This window comes from Staurois parvus, unplaced genomic scaffold (genome assembly GCF_062004578.1).
Source record: "Staurois parvus isolate SC_StPar_1 unplaced genomic scaffold, SC_StPar_1.0 ptg000124l, whole genome shotgun sequence".
Taxonomy (NCBI): Eukaryota; Metazoa; Chordata; class Amphibia; order Anura; family Ranidae; genus Staurois; species Staurois parvus.
The window spans coordinates 3,721,566-3,746,317 of NW_028317920.1; positions in this window are offsets into that span (position 1 = coordinate 3,721,566).

Consider the following 24,752-nt stretch of genomic DNA (forward strand, 5'->3'; position numbering starts at 1 on the left):
TTCCTTTATTTTTAATTCGATTTTATTCTATTCTTTTATTTTCTATTCTATTCTGTTTTATTCAATTCTATTTTGTTTTAATTTTGGAAGATGGCTATATTTTTTCTGTTTTATTCTATTCAATTTTAATCTATTCTATTTTTTCTTTTCTGTTCTATTATTTTCTATTCTATTTTATTCCATTCTTTTATTTTCTATGCTATTCTGTTCTGTTTTACCTTATTCTTTTCTATTATATTCTGTTTTATTCTATTCTATTATTTTCAAAATTCAATTTCAGAAGACAGCTATATTTATTCTATTCTATGGCCTGGTCCAATAGAGGTCACGCTGGAGGACACCTGACCAAAAAATCACCACGATCAAGGGCTACAAGGTGGCATGGTCCAAACAGGGAACCCATCATCACCACTAGGTCAGCTAACCCACCTTCTCCAGGCTACCACACATCTCCTGACCAAACCAATCGCAGTGTCTTTATTGCCCCAAATGTAGGCTACCCATAGATGCACAGGAATAGTGTGGTCCAGATAGGGAACCCATCATCATCAAGCTAGCTGACCTACCTTCATCAAGCCACCACGAATCTCCTACTGAGACAGTCCCAATGACTTCATTCCAATGACAGGGCATCACCGTGCCAGGTATAGGCTACCTACAGATCCACAGGACTAGCATGGTCCAGACAGGGACTATCATCAATGCCAGGCTGGCTGACTAACCTTCACCAGGTCACCACCCATCTCCTAACTGAGCCAATCCCAGTGTCATCACTACAAAGGTATAAGCTACCCACAAATCCACAGGAACAGCTTGGTAAAGACAGGGAACCTATAATCACTGCCAGGCTGGCTGACAAACCTTCACCAGGCCACCACCCATCTCTTGACTCAACCAATCCCAGTGTTATTGCTACACTAGGGACAAGCTGCCCACAGATCCACAGGAATAGCATGGTCCAGATAGGGAACCCCTCATTGCCACCAAGCTGGCCAACCTAATTTTGCCAGGCCACAAGCCATCTCCTGACTGAGCCAGTTCCAATGTCTTAACTCTGGCAGGTGTAGGCTACCCTGAGATCCACAGGAATAGCATTGTCCAGACAGGGAACCTATCATCACCGTCAGGCTGGCTGACTTACCTTCACCCGGCCACCACCCATCTCTTGACTGAGCCAATTACAGTGTCTTTACTACGCCAGGTATAGGCTACCCACAGATCTACAGGAATAGTGTGGTCCAGACAGGGAACCTATCATCACTGCCAGGCTGGCTGACTTACCTTCACAATGTAACCACCCATCTCTTGATGAAGCTAATCCCGGTGTCTTCACTACGCCAGATGTAAACTACCCACGGATCCACAAGAATGGTGAGAAAGACAGGAATGGAAGGCAAGAGGGGACCCCTAGAGGGAACAAAGAGAAAGAAATGCCCGTAGCAAAAAAGAAAGAAGAAATAGCGCAGGGCATGCATGACTAGGCCCTGAGTGGGGAAGGAGGAACAGAAAGGGTTAAGGTCAGCTCCAAGGGGTTTGTTTTGATAGTGGGGGTATCTGGTTGGTAGAAGGTTGAGGGTAGGTGGGGTTTGCTGCATCTTAGGGTGGGGGATTTCAGTGAGGGGGTGTCAGATGGAGCTGGACGTCAGGAGTGAGAGCTTCCCTCTCGCCCTCCCTGTTTTTGGTGGGTATTGGGTCCCTCCAGGAAAAGGGGGGATTATGTTGGTTCATGGGCGGTTGTTGGTCTTTGGAGGCGGTTCTTATCTTGGAAGGTAAAACAATGGTGTGGGACCCATCGGTGGTATGGGATGCCCGGGGACATTCCCAGTTAACCAAGGTTTAACTGGAAGGTGGTGGTGCTGCACTGCGGACGGTATGGTTGTCTCCGAGCTGGTTGGTTGCGGCTGGAGGCCTAGTGTATATGGTTGTCCGCAGGTGCATATCGGATTGTTTGGGGGTGCCTTCGAAGACCAACAACGATTCTTTGGGTTTCTGTTATAAGGAATGGTTGGTGTATTTAAACTTGAGTTGTTAATAAAAGGCCATGTTGGCCATTTACTCCAAAATTGGTGTCATGTCTTTTGTAAGTATAATTGGTTAAGGGGAAGGGGGGGGTTGGTACGGAACTGTAATGGTGGTAATGGGGAGTGGACAAGCCTATCTCTGGTGCAATAGTCATGATACCCTCCATCCACCATGGATCAGGACCCTACATTCTGGACCATCTTCCTGATAGTGACGAAGGTGGTCTATACCTGTGCAATGTATGTTGCTTTTGGGGTTCATGTGCCAGAGTGTCAATATAAGAGCACAATCGGCAGACAGTTTTCACCCCATAGCAGGAGGTGTCTAAACAAGGTCTTTTATGGCAGGATCACCAAGTATTATTTTCTTAAAATCTGAAAATGAAAAAGAGATTGACCACAACTTTTAGAATGACATTAACATGTTAAAGCTTATATGAGATTTTAGTGATCAGCTTTTAGATCTACTTTGACTGCTTCCCTTATACACAAAGAAGGAAACAAAAGTTAAAGTCCAAGAGGACAATAAAGCTCGTGTTTCCTGAGCGAAAGGTGCTTAGAAATACCCAATGTTATTTTCCAGAAGTGAGCGTTACAAGCTAAACTCGGTGTGCAATGGAAAAGTGAGCTGTTCTGTTTGTGCCACTCGTTAGGATGCAGAACATGAAGCATACACAGCTCCCTCTATGTGAGACAAGGCTTTTTTTATGTACCGTGTCCCACGGCTGCCAAGTGCTCACGCTGGCATCGCCGCGAGCCTCTGACATCAATATCTGACATGGCCGGAGCCAGCCGAGAATCTCAAAGACGTGCTTGTTAGTCGCCCTCCTTGATGAACTGAGCTCATTTAAGACGAAAACAGATTGCCGTGTTGCTAAGCTGTTTGATAAATGAGGCTTGCAAAGGAGGAGGCGACATTTTAATGGCTATGAGGGTAAACTGCAGTAAGCATTAAGACAATATGGTTTCAATATGGTGTGTACCTGTCAAAAAAGGTTTTAAATGGGGGAGAAAGAACTTTGGGGGACACAGAAATCAAAAAAGACTGTTGCATCACCACTTAGCACTCTGAATATTGCTTGGCTACTCTCAATGTTTAAATGTATCTAAAGCAAAACCTTTTTTTTTAGTATAGATGGAGTATGGAAGCATTACAACCTCGGTTAGGTTTTTAGAACTTGGTATAATGGTTTAAGTGAGGAATGCTGGACTGCTTGGTGAATTGTAAAGTGGGAAGTACATGGAAACTGGTAGGCAGCTTTGTAGTCTTGGGAATACTTTTTGATCGGTAGGCGGCTCTTTTGTTCCAGGTACCCTTTTGGGATTGTGGAAGGAGATTGGAGGATAAAAGCTTGAATGGTAGAGGTCCAGAATGAATATTGTTTGTTATCAACAAGGTAACCCAAGGTGTTTCAAGCATTGCAAGGGTTGCCATTCATCAGGGCTGGAGCAATAGAGGGTTAACATCTGGGCTGGTCTGAGAAATCTATGAAACAAATGGTTGTTAAGGACTGTTGTGTCACGTGCTCCAGCTCAAGTTCGGCAAAGATAGGTTGCATTCCACTCAAACATCGGATCACAAAAAAGACTCTGGATGTTTTTTATGCCTGTTGTCAAGACCCGATGACGGCATACTGCCCTCTCTGCTGCACTCATATGCGTTTGAGGACATCTGACCATATCCTACCTATATGAGCTCATTGCACATTTCATTTCAAAACCATGGATATTAATATGGCATTGATTTCCCTTTGTACTATAGCAAACATTGTCCATTTTTCCCAACTACTGGGGGGGTGCTGGCCATGGCCCCTATTCTCCCATGCCTCAAGCCTTCTGCAGATCCCTTAACCTTCCAAAGTGCCTTCCAGCTCCCACAGGGCCACCTACAGTAGCCCACAGTTATCCAAAGCTGCCTGAGATCTCTCAGCCTCCACAGCATGATCCATCCTTCAACAGTGCCCCCCAGCCTGCCGCAGAGCCTTCAGCCCTCCATAATATCCCTAACCTCCCACAGTGATCCCTTCCCAGCTTCCTCTAGAAACCCCATTCTCTACAGGGCCACAAATTCTGCTTCAGAGTCCTGTAACCGCATACAGAACCTTCATCCACCCTCAATGGCACCCAGCCCCATCCGACACCCTCCAGCATTTCAATACATGTATTGCATTCCCATACTTTTATTGCATGAGTATAAACTTTATCTTTTATTGTTGGAAGAAGTTAACAGGCCATGCTTTCCAAAAGTTTGAGAACCACTGATCTAGAGGGTACAGTGCTCAGCTGGTTCAAATCCTTCTGGTTAAAGAACTCACAAAGGGTCATGGCAAGAATGCATTTATGCTTCTCTCTTCTATGACATTATGCAGTTCCAAGGGGCTCCATTTTGTCACCATTATTATTTGCCATATGTGTGATCCCACTGGGAAAGATCATACAACACTATGGTCTTAGCTATCTTTTCTTTGCAGATGACACACAACTCTGCCTGTCCTTCAAAAAAGACTCTGCTGAGTCTTTAATGAGGAATAACAGGGGTCCTAGTGGATGACCCGTAACTGTCTAAACTGTCTAAAAGTGAACCCCTGAACTGAAGGACAAAGGCTAACAATGAAAAGGTAGCAAACAAAACCAGCTGGTTTTAACCCTGGCTAAACAAATCTCATGTTCTCAGACCTGGGCATGATCCTGGAAATTGACTTATTGATTAAGCAAAATGTATCAGTGGCCATCAAATTCTCCATGCACCATCTCAGGAATATTAGAATCCAACATCTGATTCCAGCAGAGGATTGGCAAAAAAACAATCAATGTTTCCGTATAATCATACAGATTGGATTACAGCAATTCCTTCTACTATCATCTCCCTAAGAAAGAACTATATATTTGCATCTGGTACAGAATGTAGCATCCAGGATACTCAGTGAGAAACCCCATCACTGCCTCACCACTCCAATTATTCTTTCCTTACAATGGTTTCCGCTCAAATGGAAAAATCAGCCTACTTACTTCTAAAGCCAGTGAGGGTAATTTCTGTTCTATGGGTTGTGGCAGAAGACTATGTACTACACCTCTCTATCTTTTAGTCCCGTATAGGAGTAACCTATGGAAGGAGGAGTTTCCCTATGGAAATCAATGTAGCCTTAGATTGCTGTAACCCATATATTGCCATAAACTGTGACTACTATATTGAGATCAATTGAATTGCATTGATGTGTGTAAACCTTTACTGCCAGTTCTGTTGAGCCATCAATGAAACGCGATGACTGTGATCTGTTACCTTTATTCATCCCTTTGCTTTGCTTTCCTTTATCTAGCCATTGGGACTCTATTTCTACCACCGATATGAGTTATCATTCCTCCCTCTGACACCAACAGTGGGTTATAATTCTTCTCATTGACAGCAACGGGGCACTCTTCCTTCTATTGCCACCAACAATGAATGGCACTATTCCTCCCACTAATATAAATGATGGAGCACTATTCGTCCCACGTACACCAAAGAGGGACACTATTCTTTCCACTGACACCATGTCAGGGCAGGAACGATGGAATGGGCAGGCAGGCCTATGGTACGGTCACGCTGCGACTGACGACAGCCACTACCCACAGACCAGAGTCCCTCAGGGCGCGGAGTCTAAGCCCCAGGCTACCCTTCACCAGGGCCCCTGATGGTGGGGATGGACTTGACGCAGCCTGAGACCAGGTCGCGGCCCCCGAGTGACCCCAGCTGCGATAACGACTGCCGCCAATGGCGTACAGCTGGAGGGAGCTAGATGGGATCACGAGTAGAGTAGTCAGACAAGCCGGGTCAATAAGAATGGAGCAGACAGTACTAGACGGTAGGCAAAGAAGACTCAGGTCACGGGCCGGGTTCAACAACGGGAGGTCAGATAAAGGGTTAACGCAGAGAGTAGTCTTGTCCAAGCCGAGTCGGTTACCAGGAGAGCAATGGGAACAACACAAGAGCTTGCAACAGGGCAACATACAGGACACAAGTGCAGAGCACACTTGCAGACAGCAGGTTTAAATGTGCTCAACCACACCCTTCTGAGGAGGAGCCGCAGAAGCCTGAAGGCATAAAGGTTCCCACCATGCTTTGCAGAAAACCAAGATGGAGGCCAGCTCATGGAGATGCACAAGCTCTGAAGAAAGGTAGGACCTTGACAGTACCTCCTCCTCAAGGGCCCCTCCCCCTCCGTGGCTCCACAAAAGGTTTCTGAGGAAATCGGGCGTGAAAAGCGCGGAGGAGGGCAGGAGCATGAACATCCGCGGAAGGAACCCAGGAACGTTCCTCGGGACCATAACCACGCCAATGGACCAAAAACTGTACCCGACCGCGGACCAACCGAGAATCCAAGATGCGGCTCACCTCATACTCCTCATGACCGTCGACCCTGATAGGACGAGGACGAGGCAGAGAGGCAGTAAAGCGATTACAGATCAGAGGTTTCAACAGGGATACGTGGAAGACATTGGAGATGTGCATCCCAGGAGGAAGAGCAAGGGCATAGGCAACCGGGTTCACCCTGCAAAGAATGCGGAAAGGACCAACAAAACGGGGGGCCAGCTTTGGTGTGGGCACCCGAAGCTTGAGGTTGCGAGTGGACAACCACACCCGATCTCCGACCTGGTATGAGGGAGCGGGCAACCGTCTACGATCAGCCTGGAGCTTCTGGCGCTGTGCTGAGTCCTTGAAGGACCTCTGAATCTGCCCCCATGAGGAGCGCAGAGCAGCCAGGTGGTTATCCACAGCCGGAATGTCCTGTGGAGAGAACAACTCAGGCAATACAGCGGGTTGGAACCCATAGTTGGCCATGAAGGGGGACATCCCAGAGGAGGAGTTGACAGCCGAGTTCCTTGCAAACTCTGCCCATGGCAGGAGATCGGCCCAGTTGTCCTGATGATCCGATATATAGCAACGAAGGAATTGTTCCAGGGCCTGGTTGGAACGCTCCGCAGCCCCATTGGACTGAGGGTGGTAGGCCGAAGAGAAGGAAAGCTCGATACCCAACTGGGAGCAGAAGGCGCACCAGAACCTGGACACAAACTGGCTCCCACGGTCCGAGACAATCACCTTGGGCAACCCGTGCAAGCGAAAGATCTCCTTGGCGAAAACCGTAGCCAGTTCCTGTGCAGTCGGCAATTTCTTGAATGGAACGCAATGGCACATCTTAGAAAAACGATCGATCACCATAAGAATGACCGTATGACCTTGAGACGCAGGAAGATCCACAATAAAATCCATTCCCAGGTGTGACCAGGGACGCTCCCCATTGGGAATGGGTTGCAGAAGGCCCAATGGAAGGTGCCGAGGAGATTTATTCTGGGCACAGACCGAACAAGCTGCTACATATGAGGCGATGTCAGAACGGAGAGATGGCCACCAGAATAACCGAGAAACGACCCAGGACAATTGGTTCCTACCAGGATGACCGGCAGTCTTGGCATTATGGTAGGTACGTAGCAAGCGGGTACGCAATCGCTCAGGTACAAAACATCTTCCAGCAGGTCTCTCAGGGGGAGCGTTAGTTTGAGCCGCCAAAATCTGCTCCCCAAGGGGAGAAGTCAGGTTGGTACGAATGGCAGCCAGGATCTGGTTTGGAGGAATGACCGAGGTCGGCTCAGTGTCCTCCCTGGACAGCTCAGAGTATTGCCGCGACAAGGCATCAGCCCTGACATTCTTGGAACCAGGCAAGTAAGAGACCACATAGTTAAAACGTGACAAAAACAGAGCCCACCTGGCCTGATGGGGTGTCAACCTCTTAGCCTCCGAGAGATATGTGAGGTTCTTGTGGTCAGTGAGAACTAGGACCGGGACCACAGAACCCTCAAGCAGGTGCCTCCATTCCTTGAGAGCCAGAATAATGGCCAACAACTCCCTGTCTCCAATCTGGTAGTTGCACTCTGCAGAGGAAAGCTTCTTGGAGTAGAACCCACAAGGAAGTAGGGGTCCCTCGGGTGACCGACGCTGGGACAAGAGGGCGCCTACTCCTGTCTCAGATGCATCAACCTCGAGAACAAAAGGCAACCCAGGATTGGGATGAGACAGAATTGGGGCCGAAGTGAAGGCGGCTTTCAGAGCCTTGAAAGCTGAGATGGCCTCGGGTGACCACTCGTGAGGGTTACTGCCCTTCTTGGTCAGATCTGAGAGAGGCTTTGCCAATGTGGAAAAGTTCCTGATAAACTTCCGATAATAGTTGGCAAATCCCAAAAAGCGCTGAATGGACCGAAGACCACTGGGACGAGGCCACTGCAGAACCGCTGAAACCTTCTCAGGGTCCATAGAAAAACCCATCGGGGAAATGATGTAGCCTAAAAAGGCAACCTGGGATTGGTGAAATTCACACTTCTCGAGCTTACAGAAAAGCTCGTTTTCACGTAACCGTTGCAGCACCCGCTTAACATCCTGGATATGAGACTCCATGGACGCAGAGTAAACCAGGATGTCGTCCAAGTAAACCACCACGCACTGCTGCAACAAGTCACGTAAGACATCGTTAATAAACTCCTGAAAGACCGCGGGTGCGTTACACAACCCAAAGGGCATAACCAGGTATTCATAGTGGCCGGTTCTGGTGTTGAACGCGGTCTTCCACTCATCGCCCTCCTTGATCCGTACAAGGTTGTAGGCAGCCCTAAGGTCGAGCTTAGTAAAGACCGTTGCTCCCTTGAGGCGGTCAAACAACTCGGTGATCAACGGAATAGGATAAGCATTTTTAATCGTGATCCGATTGAGACCCCTAAAATCAATGCAGGGTCTCAGCTCACCTCCCTTCTTTTTCACAAAAAAAAACCCAGCTCCTGCTGGAGACGTAGACTTGCGAATGTGCCCCCGGGAAAGCGCATCCGCAACGTATTCCTCCATGGCCTGATTCTCTGCCACCGAAAGAGGATACACCCTGCCACGCGGAGGAGTAGCACCAGTTTGTAAGGTTATGGCACAATCGTATGGACGATGAGGAGGCAGGGCACCGGCGTGCACCTTGTCAAACACGTCCAGGTACTCCCCATATTCAGTGGGCAGCACAGAGTCCGAGGAAGTGCACAGCACCTTAACCGGACCACGGATGCAACCAGCCCCACACCGTGGTGACCATGAGAGAATCTCGGCCGATCGCCAATCAAAGGTCGGATTGTGCCTCTGAAGCCAGGGATAGCCCAAAACCACGGAGTAGTGCGGGGAAGAAATTACCTGGAAACAGGCCAATTCCCTGTGAACAGCCCCAATAGCTACCTCCACCGGCAGGGTCTCGTGGGTAACCTGCGATGGCTGCAAGGGCCTGCCATCTATCGCCTCGAGAACCAATGGAGTCTCTCGAGCCTGCAGAGGAATGGAGTACTGGGCCACAAACGAACTGTCCATAAACAAACCGCCAGCCCCAGAGTCTACCAGCGCCTGGGCCGTCACCGAGCCTCCTGCCCAAGAGAGGACAACGGTGATAAGCGGTTTATCTTTACGGGAAACCGGGGACGAGGAAACTCCACCCAAGATCTGCCCCCGACAGGATCTCAGGTGCGGGCGTTTCCCGGACGGACCGGACAGGACTGCCGAAAATGCCCCCCGAGTCCACAGTACAGGCAGCGACCCTCCCGACGCCGAGAGGCCCGCTCCCCCTCGGAAAGGCGAGCAAACCCCAGCTGCATGGGCTCACTACCAGACAAACCATCCCCAGGAGGCGTGGGAGGAGAGGGAGGCACGGGTGGGACAGAAAACGTAGGCGCCAAACGGTTAGGAGGCCCCCGCAGCCGCTCCTTAAATGAAGGCCTCTCTCTGAGCCTGGTGTCAATCAAGATTAGGAAGGAGATGAGTGCCTCTAACTCCACAGGCAGTTCTTTGGCTGCGATCTCGTCCTTCAACGCATCAGAGAGACCATGAGAGAAAGCAGCCACTAGAGCCTCATTGTTCCAACCCACCTCTGCCGCCAAAGTACGAAATTCGATGGCGTACTCGGCAACGGTTCGTGAACCCTGATGCATGGACATGAGCAATTTGGCAGCAGAAGCGGAGCGAGCGGGTACGTCGAACACCGTACGGAAGGAGGCAACGAAACGGGTAAACACGTGAATCACCGGGTCATTCCTCTCCCATAAGGGATTAGCCCAGGCCAAGGCCCTATCAGAGAGTAGCGAGATTAGGAAGCCCACTTTTGCCCTCTCAGTAGGGAAAGCGTGAGGTATTAATTCAAAGTAAATCCCCACTTGGTTAAGAAAACCACAACACTGACTCGGTTCCCCCCCAAAGCGCTGAGGAAGAGGGGCAGAACCAGTCATACCTCTGGGTACCGCGGGTTCCGCAACAGATGCAGAGGTAGGTGCAACAACCGGAGCAACAGTGGGAGAGTCCACCGGAGTAACAACTGACCTAATAGCCCCAGGGGTAAGGTGCGCTGTGCGTGCAAGCAGAGCCTGCAACGCCTGAGCGAACTGATCCAACAAGCGATCCTGTTGGTCGAGTCTGGCGAGTAACATAGGGATCGAAGGCGTACCTGCACCGTCAGGATTCATGGCACTTGTGTAATGTCAGGGCAGGAACGATGGAATGGGCAGGCAGGCCTATGGTACGGTCACGCTGCGACTGACGACAGCCACTACCCACAGACCAGAGTCCCTCAGGGCGCGGAGTCTAAGCCCCAGGCTACCCTTCACCAGGGCCCCTGATGGTGGGGGTGGACTTGACGCAGCCTGAGACCAGGTCGCGGCCCCCGAGTGACCCCAGCTGCGATAACGACTGCCGCCAATGGCGTACAGCTGGAGGGAGCTAGATGGGATCACGAGTAGAGTAGTCAGACAAGCCGGGTCAATAAGAATGGAGCAGACAGTACTAGACGGTAGGCAAAGAAGACTCAGGTCACGGGCCGGGTTCAACAACGGGAGGTCAGATAAAGGGTTAACGCAGAGAGTAGTCTTGTCCAAGCCGAGTCGGTTACCAGGAGAGCAATGGGAACAACACAAGAGCTTGCAACAGGGCAACATACAGGACACAAGTGCAGAGCACACTTGCAGACTGCAGGTTTAAATGTGCTCAACCACACCCTTCTGAGGAGGAGCCGCAGGAGCCTGAAGGCATAAAGGTTCCCACCATGCTTTGCAGAAAACCAAGATGGAGGCCAGCTCATGGAGATGCACAAGCTCTGAAGAAAGGTAGGACCTTGACACACCAACAATAGGGCACTATTCCTCCCACTGACCCCAACAATGGAATATAATTCCTTCCACCAACACCAGCAATGGGGCACTATTCCTCCCACTGATCAGGCCCATCTTAATGCATGAGCATGCATGGGCACCCATGGGCACTGCCTAGGGGCCCATCGCCCCCTATGATAATCTTGCATTACATCATACTTGCCAGTTTTCGTTTTTGATGCTTCTGCAATAAAAGCATACTTGCCAGTTTTCCCAGATTTCCTGGGACAGTCATGCTTTTTACTAAGCTGTCCCGATGACCATGTCTCGGGAAGCATCCTGGAATCTGGGCTGTGTGGACAGTCACTGGTCTAAATCTACAATTGGAATGACATTGCCCCCCCCTGTACTGTGACCACCCTCCTCCCCCCTGTACTGTGCCCTTTGTGTTGATTAGTCTTTGATTTATGGCATATTTTATTGACAGTACTAATAATATATTTTTAATTCTATCAACTATTTATACTTTAATTCTTGAGAGTAGGTGTGTAAATTGGGGTAGACTGGTAGGGGTCCCAGTACATTACTTTGCTCAGGGGCACATGATGCTATTAAGATGGCCCTGCCACTGACACCAACAATGGAGTACTATTCCTCCCACCAACACTAACAGTGGGGCACTATCCCTCCCACTGACACCAACGATGGGGCATTATTCTTCCCACTGACACCAACAATGGGGCACTAGTGCTCCTGCTGACACCAACGAAGGGGTAATGTTATTTCCACTGACACCAACGATAGGGCACTATTCCTTCTGAAGACGCCAACAATGGGGCACTATTCCTTCTGAAGACGCCAACAATGGGGCACTATTCCTCCCATTGATATAAACAATGGAACAACAATGGAGCTCCTTCCACTGACACCAGAGAGGGCACTATTCTTCCCACTGGCACCAATGATGGGACATTAGGCCTCCTGCTACTAACCACTTGCTTTGTGTAATTTTTTTTACTCCCACTGACCACCAAGCCAGAGACATTATTTACTCCCGTCTGATGCTGGGCTATTTTCTAATCCCATTGGACACAGTCCAGCCCCCTAAAGTCTGAAGGACAGCAAACTTCTCCTTTGTTTAGAAAGTTTGGAGACCCCTGCTCTAGTCTGTCTAAGAATGCTGTTAGGTTATGCTACAATTTCACACATAAAAAAGTTCTTAGCGGAGTTCCTCTTTAAAGTGGCACCTATAATACTATACAGAGTTGCTGTTGAAGGTGAATAGCAGAGAGGAGACGCGATGCAGGTGTACTTTGGTCGCAGTTAGAAGGGGCCATCAATGCTCTAGTGTATAAAGAATCTTTTTTTTTTTCAGGAATGAGAACGGTCAAACATCCCCTGGAAAAATCCGCGCTCTGTTCCGGGGCCACAACAAGCCTTGAACATGCTCTTTATCAGCACAATCTGCCTCAGGTACAGCAAATTAAGGTTGGCTGCAATGCTTTTGTAAATGCTGCCAAAGCAAACAGCTGCAGGAGGACCAGCAAAGAGCCCCTTATGGCTCCTCCATCTGGGGGGGAGGACTGCGTCATTGCTCTTACTTTCCCGGGACACAATTTGGACTCATTGCTGGCAAACAGAGGAGGCAGTCAGGAGTGACCCCGGGAGAAAGAACTGTGGAATGGCATTGTAACATTTCATAATCAGCTGTAATGCCATCGGCTTGATGGATGGGCCGTATTAGTTTATATAAAGTCAATTAGACGGGCTCGCGGGTGGCGTTTAACACTCCGTTAATTTGCCAATGGCACGCATATAAATATAATTATTTCATGTTTATACAATACAGTAAGAAATATAAAGATCTATTTATTAAAGGCAGCTTGTTGGGGTGGAAATATAAGAGCTGCCATGGAGGATCTGTTTTTTTTTAAAGGAGCATGTTCCTGGGCTGTCAGGCTCATCCTTGGTTCACTGCCTAGTAAGTGAAGACCTGGAAGCAGTATACAGTGAAGTCAGAATTCTTCAGCTCTGTCTTTGTTTCAAGTCAGCATCTCAAGGCAGGAAGCAATGATGAGCATGAGCAAACCTACTGACCTTGGCAGCTTCCATACATCACACTTGATGAGGTCAGCTAGTGATTGATATGCACCCTAAAGGTTTACAGCTATGACTACCCAAGGGCAGATGGGATACTTATGTAACAGGCATGCTGAGGATCCCATATTTGGCAAAATTCAACCAGGCATCCTCAGTTTCCATTGTCCATTAATGAACTGCTGTCACTCATCTTGACACAAGAACAAGGTAGAGCAGAAGCTATAAGTGGACATAGGCACACAGCTATCCCTTCAGTAAAAATGGCTAATGGGCTGGGGGATATCTGTCCATCCTTGATGGTTAGGCTAGTAGGTAATGGCATTGGATCCTTAAGATAATGGTTGGTAATACTTATTTCCATTATCCATTACTAAACTGCAGTCAGTCATCTTGACACAAGAACAAGGGAGAGCAGAAGCTATGGGTGGACATAGGCACACAGCTATCCCTTTGATACAGATGGCTTATGGGCTGGGGGATATCTGCCCATCCTTGATGGTTAGGCTAGTACAGGGGTGGGCAAACATTTTGACTTGAGGGCCGCAATGGGTTCATATATTGGACCCAGGGGACGGACCAAGAGTAGATATAGTAATTCATCCCCCATAGTAATTCATCCCCCATAGTAATTAAACCCCCATATAGTAATTCATCCCCCATAGTAATTCATCCCCCATAGTAATTCATCCCCCATATAGTAATTCATCCCCCATATAGTAATTCATCCCCCATATAGTAATTCATCCCCCATAGTAATTCATCCCCCACAGTAATTAATCCCCCATAGTAATTAATCCCCCATATAGTAATTCATCCCCCATAGTAATTCATCCCCCATAGTAATTCATCCCCCATATAGTAATTCATCCCCCCTATAGTAATTCATCCCCCCTATAGTAATTCATTCCCCATATTAATTCATCCCCCATATTAATTCATCCCTCATATAGTATTTCATCCACCACAGTACTATTCCCCCCCAAGTAGTAAGCCAAGTCCCCCCTGTGTCAATTTACTTACCTTTGCTCCGCGCGTTCCTCTCGCCGTGTTCCCGCGCCGTTCCGGTCTTCAGGGCGGACTGTGAGAGGAGCCTAGCTCCCCTCACGTTCGTCACGCTGCCCCGCCTACACACATTCTGACAGCCATCCTGACAGTATCACACTCCGCGGGCCGGATTAAAAGGTCCGCCGGGCCGTATATGGCCCGCGGGCCGTAGTTTGCCCATTGCTGGGCTAGTAGATAATGGCATTGGACCCTTAGGATAATGGTCACTAACACTTATTTCCATTGTCCATTACTGAACTGCAGTCAGTCATCTTGACACAAGAACAAGGTAGAGCAGAAGCTATGGGTGGACATAGGCACACAGCTATCCCTTCGATACAAATGGCTAATGGGATGGGGGATGATATCTGTCCATTCTTGATGGTTAGGCTAGTAGGTAATGACATTGGACCCTTAAGATAATGGTTGGTAATACTTATTTCCATTGTCCATTACTAAACTGCAGTCAGTCATCTTGACACAAGAACAAGGTAGAGCAGAAGCTATGAGTGGACATAGGCATACATCTATCCCTTCGATACAGATGGCTAATGGGATGGGGGATATCTGTCCATTCTTGATGGTTAGGCTAGTAAGTAATGGCATTGGACCCTTAAGATAATGGTTGGTAATGCTTATTTCCAGTGTCCCTTACTAAACTGCAGTCAGTCATCTTGATACAAGAACAAGGTAGAGCAGAAGCTATGGGTGGACATAGGCACACATCTATCCCTTCGATACAAATGGCTAATGGGCTGGGGGATGATATCTGTCCATTTTTGATGGTTAGGCTAGTAGGTAATGGCATTGGACCCTTAAGATAATGGTTGGTAATACTTATTTCCATTGTCCATTACTGAGCTGCTGTTCAGAACGCTTCCCCTTCGCATATATGTGAACTGAGGCTTTTTTCTTTGTAAATGTTCTCCCTATATATTTATCTTGTGTAGGAGTACAACAATGGCAGTATATTTTTGAGATACCACATAGGAATATTTTATATTTACAATTGTGTGCATAACTCAATAGCTCAAGTTCAGATTGCTCACACAGCATAAAAAGGATGAGCTCAGGCATGCGATGATACCTAATTCAAACCCACCTGAGGTATCCCATCAGTAAGCTATCAGCATTTAATGTGGTTGTAAACCCTTGCATATACCCAGTGAAGTGACTGGCCTCAGGGGATACACAGAGATTAAACAAATCCTCCTGTAAAAGTTGTACTGGTTTATCTGCAGTCTGAATTTTAAACCTGTCTATCTGCTGGAAGTCCCTCCCCGTCACCATTTTTCAGTTGGTGTCAGGAAAACTCGGCAGAAGTGACTTATGCTGATAGCAGAGGAACAAAGCAGCAGACAGAAATGGCACTCGGTGCTCTGGATTCAGTACACACTATAGAGGGAGGTGCTTTGTTCATATTTCATGTCTGAGGTTTACAACTACTTTAAGCTGCATTCACACTTGGTCATGTGAAATCACTTGGAAAATTGCCTCAATTCTGCCCTCGATCCCAAATAGTGGCAAAATGCACAACACACTATTGGGTGCCATATTTCTTAATGGCATCCCAAACGTGGTGCTATTTTGCCTTAATTGGTATGCGTCAATCGTGGCAAAATGTGCATTTAAAAATCGTACAAATCTCATCACCCAAAAAGGTACATATGCTTCTGTTGGGTCGAATTCTGAATTAATTTTCTTTGGAAAATTGGAAATTTTGAGCGTTTTGTAATTCAATGGTGCCACCATTTATTTCAAAATTCGACCAACCAAGCCTTCAATTTCACCTCATTACTACAGAAAATAATTTTCGTGTCTGGGAATCTCCTTTTCTTTCCAGGTCACAGCTCATGTTCATTTCTTTTCACACGATTCTCCCATCATTGATCAGAAATTTGTTCATTTTTCTAAAAATTTCCAACAGGCCTGGTCACTCAAATGCAATGGCTGCACAAAAATCAGCCGATGCTGCAGCCTACTAATGGTGCAAAATATGAATGACAATTCTTAGTTATCATTTTCAAAAGAAAATTCTTTCAGAATTCATCCCATGTATGTCCTGCATAAGTGTCCTTTCTGTCTGCTGCTTCGTTCCTCTGTTATCAGCATGAGTCACTTCTGACAAATTTTCCTGACACCTAGAGAAAAAAGGTTACAGGGGAGGGACCTCCAGAAGATTTACAGTCTCACCTCTGTTCCTCTATGCTGTGTGAAGGGTGGTGTGGCCCTTCCCTCCAATCAGCTCTCAGAACTCTCCTCACTGAGCTCTGCTGAGTGTAATTTCAGCTCTCCGCCCCCTTTTTTCTGACCTCTCAGACAAGCTTTAGAAATTCTGGATTTTGAACAGATGTAGAGAGGAGAAGACTGCAGATAAACAGGTACAACGTATGTAGGAGGATTTGTTTAATCTCTGAGGCTAGTCCCTTCACTGGGTATATGTAAGGGTTTACAACCACTTTAAGTATTAATAAACGTCTATATGGGCACCATTTTGTATTTTTTTAAGAAGGGACAGTGTCACTTTAAAAAGTTTTAGAGTAGGAGGGAAATAAAAATACAAAGCCTTTTGTGTAGTAGGTAACTCAAGATACCAGCTATAAAATCTGATTATCCAGCACAATGACCGCCAGCCCAGGGGAAGTGTTCTAACAATAGGGATTTGGCTCGGAGAACTGGAAGTTGTTGCTGAGGGCTGAGAAATCGGAGAGGCCCTGGCAGCCGTCTAGTGCTGCGCCTGGCCTGGTACCCAACTTAGCTCACTCTCCTGCTTGCCACAGAATACACATGTTCCTAATTCTCTCTCCTTTGCCTCTCTTAATTTATGAAACCTCTTTCTCCTCTTGCAAAACCCCACCAGGCTTGGCACGGAACACATTACTTCTGTTACAAGTTCCAGATCTGCTGACTCAGGCTTACTGTGCACATGCCTTGCAGAAAGATAGCGATTGCCTCGGGTGTATAGATTTCAGCACGGGCCCCTTGGGAACGGGCCGTCGGAGCAGGAATTTTAACCAGACATGTCAATTTTAGCTTTGTAATAAGCTGGGCAGATAATTGAATTAAAATATGTAAATGCAAGAAATATATTGCAGCTGACCAGTCCTTAAATGAGATGATTGCATTAGAGTTCCTTTTTTTCACCTGGTGATCCTGCCCATAACATAGTTTCTGTCTTAGGGTGACAACGCTCACGCACTATACTGTTAACACATTTCCTGTCCTAGGCTGACAACAAGCCCCAATAGGGGTGTACACCAAATACAGGTAGTACTTCTTACCTGGTATGGCCCTCTCTGGGTTCAGTGGGGTCTGCCTGTTGCAGCCATAAAATAGATGGCAAATTTTTGATTGAAAAGATACTTTTATTGCAGAAGCATCAAAAACAACATGATACGTGTAATCGGGGTACATCTCACCCTGTACTGCGACGCAGCGCACCACATGGCAATACAGTTCCAAGCATACAATAAATACATTCAGAAATAAATACATTCGCTCAGCGGTATGATGCCTGACGTGATGTGCCGAGGATGAATCCCCAGACCACCACGTCATGCATAACGCCGCTTACCCCAAAAACTGTAACATTCTACTACACATTACGTTACCTAACAATACTAGTGCATGCACAAAAACGAAAAACCGGATATTGCAATCAATCAATAGGCATCAGGTATGTGTGGGAAGGGGGAGGGGGGGGGGGAAACCACAGGCCCGAAGCTTTATTGAAAAGACAAAGACACGCAAGGGGGAGTAGGGGGAAGGGGGAAATCTTCAGACGTCCTCTTCCTCCTTAAAGTCCATCAAGGAATAGTCTCTGAGCAGACTGAGGGTCAGTCTGCAGCAGTCCTCAATGGACATCCTCTCCCGCTGGTGGATGAGGCGCTTCCTGGCGCACCATAAAGCGTCCTTAAAGCAACACAGCACCCTCCAGGCGCTGTCAATGTCCTCCAGAGAGAAAGTTCCACAGAATAGTCCATTCAACACCCCAAAGTGAGTGATGGCTGTCTGTGGCACAAAGTCCTTGAGTTCAGGTTCCAGGGCCCCCAACAGGGCCTGAGCAAATGAGCACTCCCAGAAAACGTGGTAAGACGTTTCCTCATGGATGATGCAGAAGGGGCAGTGTCTGTATCTGCTCAGGTTCCTGGCATGCATAAATGTCCTGAGAGGCAACCCCCCTTGGATTGCCATCCATGCCAGGTCTTTGTGCCTGTTGGTAAGAATGTTGGAAGAAACATTCCTCCAGACCACCTTGCAGGTGTCTGAAGGCAGGCCTGGAACCGACTCCAAAATGTCGCTGGCTCGGATGAGCTTGTAGATTGTCTTTGGCTTCCACAAGTCAGGCTTGACTCCCTGCAGCCCTTGCTCCCTGATGAACTTGAAGGTGTCCAAGTAGTACCAAGGAGTGTCCCAGTTGTACGGGATGGAACTATCCCAGGTGTCCCACCCCAGGGACCTCCAGAGAGGCAACAGGAAGAAACGAGACATTGCGTTCCCGCCAGAGTCCATAGTCCGTCTTGGCAAAGTTCTGCGGATGCAGTTGCAAGCAAAGAACACCCTCAGCTGGGTGGCGATGTCGGGCACGCCCTTACCGCCCTTGAGGGGTTCCTTGAACATGACTGCCCGCTTCACTCTGTCCATCTTGGAGCCCCAGATGAAGTGAAACACCGCCCTGGTGATGGCCTTGCAGGTGTTGACCCGAGGGGGCCAGGCCTGGGCGAGGTACTGCAACACAGGGAGAATCTCGCTGCGGAGTACCAGTGTCTTCCCTTCGATGGTGAGGTCTCTGAGGCTCCAGAGTCCAAACTTTTGGCGCATCTTGGCCAGTCTCTCCTCTCAAGACTTCAGGGCTGCGCCCTCGGCACCAAACCAAACTCCCAAAACCTTCATGAAGTCTGTCTTGATGCCAAAGGGCATGGATGCAGAAGAAGGCAGGAACCACTTTCCGAAGAGCATGACTTCCGACTTCCCGCAGTTGACCTTTGCCCCCGAAGCTTGGCCGAAGTCCTCGCAGGTCTGGACGAGCAGGTCGATGGAGCGCTGGTTGGCACAGAACACCGTCACGTCGTCCATGTAGAGCGAGCACTTCACTTCCCGTCTGTCTGGTCCCGGTGCGGTGATTCCCCCGATCTCTGGATTCCGTCTGATGCATTCGGCGAAGAGCTCTATACAGCAAACAAAAAGCAGAGGTGAGAGAGGACAGCCTTGTCTGACCCCGGAGAGGACCGGGAAGGGGTCAGTCTTCCAGCCGTTCACCTGCACGGAACTACAAATGTCATTATACATGATGTCAACATATGAACAAAACATTTCCCCGAGACCAAACCTACAAATGCTGCACATGTGCAAATTGTACACTCTCTGCACATGCTCCATTCCCCTCCTCAACCCACTGTTAGGATGCCTGTGCTCTGACACGTTGCTTTGTCAGGGAGATGGGTGATTGTTGGGTGGTGCAAGCACAGAGAGCATGGCAGATCTGGGGAAGTGCTGGCACTTGTCTGGTGGTGATGTCCCAGATGCAATATGTGACTATCCTGAAGCTTGTGTGTGCCAAGGGTTGCCCATGCATTATGTGACCTTCCTAGAGCTAGCGTGTACCAGGGGTCCCCATGCATTATGTGACCTTCCTAGAGCTGGCATGTGCCAAGGGTCACCCATGTATCATGTAACCTTCCCAAAGTTAGCATGTGCTAAGGGTCACCCATGCATTATGTGATCTTCCTGGAGATAGCGTGTGCCAGGGGTCACCCATGCATTATGTGGCCTTCCTAGAGCTAGCATGTGCCAAGAGTCACTCATGTATTATGTAAACTTCCCAGAGCTAGCGTGTTCTGAGGGTCACTTATGCATCATCTGATCTTTCTGGAGCCAGCATGTGCTTGAGGGTTGCCCATGCATTATGTAATCTTCCTGGAGATATCGTGTGCCAAGGGTCACTCATGCATTATGTGATATTCCAGGAGATAGCATGTGCTGAGGGTCACCTATGCATTATCTAGACTTTCTGAAGCTAGCATGTGCCAAGGGTCACCCATCATGTAAGAATTAGTGTGTGCAGAGGGTCACCCATCCATTATGTGATCTTCCTGAAGATAGCATGTGCCAAGGGTCACCTATGCATTATGTGACCTTCTCGAAGCTAATGTTTGCCAAGGGATGCCTATGCATTATCTGGCCCTTTCTAAGCTAGCATGTGCCAAGGGTTGCCCATGAATTATCTAACCTGCCTGTAGTTAGTGTGTGCTGGGGTGCACCTTCACCTGTGTGGACACGGATCCTTGCAATGTTCCTGCATGGAGCAATGGATGATGGAGGCCTGGTCTGATGAATCACATTTTCTTTTACATCATGTGGATGGCCAGGTGCGTATATGAAGGGATGGCAGCAGGGTACAATATGGAAAGAAGGCAAGCTGGCGGAGGCGGTATGATGCTTTGGGCAATGTTATTGGTACCTGTCATTTTTGTGGATGTTACTTGACACGTACCACCTACCTAAACATTATTGGTGACCAAGTACACCCCTTAACAGAAACAGTATTATCTGATGGCAATGATCTCTTTTACCAGGATAATGTGACCCGCCACACTTCAAAAATGGGTCAAGAATGGTTTGAGGAACGAGTTGAAACATGTTGAAAGCATAAAGAAATGGGCACCGCAGTTTGTTGTGTATGGGGCTGTGTAGTAGTCGCAGACTGGTCAGGGTGCCCATAGTGACCTGTGTCCAGTCAAAATGGGCACATGAGCATCAAAACTGGACCACTGAGTGATGGAAGGTGGCCTGGTCTGATAAATCAAGAATGGTTTGAGTAACACAACGAGCTCAAGGTGCTGACTTGTCTTCCAGATTCTCCAGATCTCAATCCAATTGAGGATCTGTGGGATGTGGTGTAGAAACAAGTGTAATCCATGGAAGTCCCACCTCCCATCTTACAGGACTTAAAGGATCTAATACTGATGGCTTGGTGCCAGAAACCACAGCATATCTTCAGAGATCTAGTGATGTCCATGCCTTGATGGGTCAGGGCTGCCTTGGCAGCAAAAGGGGGACCTACTCATTATTAGTTTGGTTGTTCTAAAGCTATGGCTGATCACCGTAAATTTAAATGAAAGTCTTTGTACCCAGAGTTGAGCTTTAGCAATATCCACAAACAATGACTAAGCTGAGAAGTTCATGTTCCAGTCACACAGCTGCAGACTGGATTTATTAGTAAAATGAGGGACCTAAGTGAGCTCTATGATCTTTCAAGAAGAACAGAAGACAGAGAGAAGGATATTATAAATGGATGGTCACATCTTGGTCTGTACACAGCAGATCGACGAGGCAGGTGTGCTGGAGCAGTCGATGGAACATTCCTGTGTAAGTGTCTCTGCCGGGGAAATAATCGTTCCCAGATCATAATTGGGACACTGTCAGGTGGAATGGATCCTGATGAGTAAAGTAGATTGAACTTTACCTGTAACAAAAGTACTCTTAGGTGGGGGCTACCAGAAACAATGTGTTCTCCTGCTGCAGGAGATCTCTGGTTCTCAATGGATATATTGTCCTGCATTGTGCTACAGATTACAGGTGAGACACAGGGATCGGAGAACATCCATTGTCATCATCTGGACCATTTCACAATAAAAGCCCTGTCGGCTACATTGTGGATGGAAGTCAAATCAAGTAGAGGCTTTCAAACATGCAACACATCGAAAACACGTCACTGCCAGACTAAATTCACACTTCGTGTAGAAGAAATGTGCGTTCCCGCTTACGTTCTTTACTCATTCATAATAAGCGAACTGGCTTAACACAATGCACATTAATGCATACCATAATGCGCTTTAATTCACCCCTACCGTATGTTTAATTGTAAAAGGGGCCCAGATAGTACGGGCTCATACTCATCCATTAACTTTCTTTACTAGTTGCCCTGTGTAGGGTGTTGCGGCACGTTGGCGAATCATTCATAATAATGGAGGGCATTAGCACAACATACAATATTGCATACTATAATGGGCTTTAATTCAATCCAACGGAATGCCTAGTTTTAAAGGGGCCCTCATTCCCATCCGTGTCCTTTGTGTACTTCTGCACTGTGTGGCATGTTGTGGTGTATTGGCAGTCCATGCATAATAAATGGGTTGCCTTAGCCCAATGCACACTAATGAATACTATAATGTGCTTTAATTCGCCAGGAGATAATGTCTAGTTGTAAAGAGGCCCTGATAGTAGGGGCTCATTTCCATCCATGTCCTGTATTTACTTCTGCACTGTGTAGCATGTTGGGGAGCATTGGTAGGCCATTCATAATAAATGGACTGCCTTAACACAATGCACACTATTGCATACCATAAGGAGCTTTAATTCACCCCAACAGAATGTTTAAATGTAAAAGGGCCCTGATAGTTGGGACTCAATCTAATCCATGTCCTGTGTTTACAAGCTGCCCTGTGTAGTATGTTGTGGTGCATTGGCAGTCCATTTATAATAAATGCACATTAATGCATACCCTAATGTACTTTATGTCCACACAGTGGACTGCTTAATTGTAAAGGGGTCCTGGTAGGGGCTCATTCCCATTTGTGTCCTGTGTTTATTATAAAGGGGTTCTGGCAGTAGGGGCTCATTCCCATCCGTGTCCTGGATCACTTCTACACTGTATAGCACATTGTGGAGCATTGGTAGGCCATTCATAATAAATGGACTGCCTTAACACAATGCACACTATTGCATACCATAAGGAGCTTTAATTCAACCCAACAGAATGTTTAAATGTAAAAGGGCCCTGATAGTTAGGACTCATTCCAATCCATGTCCTGTGTTTACAAGCTGCCCTGTGTAGCATGTTGTGGTGCATTGGCAGTTCATTCATAATAAATGCACATTAATGCATACCATAATGTGCTTTATGTCCCCACAGTGGACTGCTTAATTGTAAGGGGTCCTGACAGAGGCTCATTCCCATTTGTGTCCTGTGTTTATTATAAAGGGGTTCCAGTAGTAGGGGCTCATTCCCATCCGTGTCCTGGATTCACTTCTACACTGTATAGCATGTTGTAGAGCATTGGTAGGCCATTCATAATAAATGAACTGCCCTAACACAATGCACACTATTGCATACCATAATGCACTTTAATTCACCCCAACAGAATGTTTAAATGTAAAGGGGCCCTGATAGTAAGCGTTCATTCTCATCCTTGCTCTGCGTTTACTAGCTGTACTGCGTAAGGTGTTGTGGTGCATTGGCAGTCCATTCATGATAAATGGGCTGCTTTAACACAATGCAAATTCATATTGCACTGTAATGCATCCCATTTTAATTACTGTACAGGGGACTGAAATTTGGGGCCCATACCCATCCATGTCCTGTGTTTACAAGCTGCCCTGTGTAGTATGTTGTGGTGCATTGGCAGTCCATTCATAATAAATGCACATTAATGCATACCCTAATGTACTTTATGTCACCACAGTGGAATGCTTAATTGTAAGGGGGTCCTGATAGCAGGGGCTCATTCCCATCCGTGTCCTGTGTTTATTATAAAGGGGTCCTGATAGCAGGGGCTCATTTCCATCCGTGTCCTGTATTTACTTCTGCACTGTATAGCATGTTGTAGAGCATTGGTAGGCCATTCATAATAAATGGACTGCCTTAACACAATGCACACTGTTGCATACCATAATGCACTTTAATAAAGCCCAGAAGAATGTTTAAATGTAAAAGGGCCCTGATAGTAAGTGCTCATTCCTTGCTCTGTGTTTACTAGCTGTGCTGCTTAAGATGTTGTGGTGCCTTGGCAGTCCATTCATAATAAATGCACATTAATGCATGCCATGGTCCTGATAATAGGGGCTCATTCCTATCCGTGTCCAGTGTTTATTATTAGAGATGAGCGAATCGAAGTATCCGAAGTGGAATTCGAGTCGAATATCGGAAAAATTTCGATTCGTGCCGAATCCGAAAAATAGCCTAATTCGGACGCGCGAATCGAAATTTTTCAGAAAATGGCGGCTGACATGTGCGGCGACGGAGCGGGGATGTCTGGGAAGGCGCGCAGACAAGGCGCGCTGACCCATAATGCATTCCTCAACTACATGTGATCGCATCAGCCTATCAGCAGCCAGCCAGCCAGCACTGTGTAATGGTCGAGCTATAAATAGCGGCCATTTTGGAATTCTTCATTTGCCTGCAGTTATTGAACAGAGGCAGACCGCTCTGTACTAGGGACAGGGACAGAGTTAGGGCCACAGAAACGATAATTGGGGACAGAGAAAAGTTACTTAGGGACAGAGAACCATTACTCAGGGACACAGACTTGTTAATGAGGGCCACAGAATCGTTATTTAGGGACAAAGAAACGCTAGTTAGGGCCACAGAATTCATAATCAGGGACAGACAGAATTGTTACTCAGTGCCAGAGAATTGTTACTTAGGGCCACAGAAACGTTATTAGGGCCACAGAATTG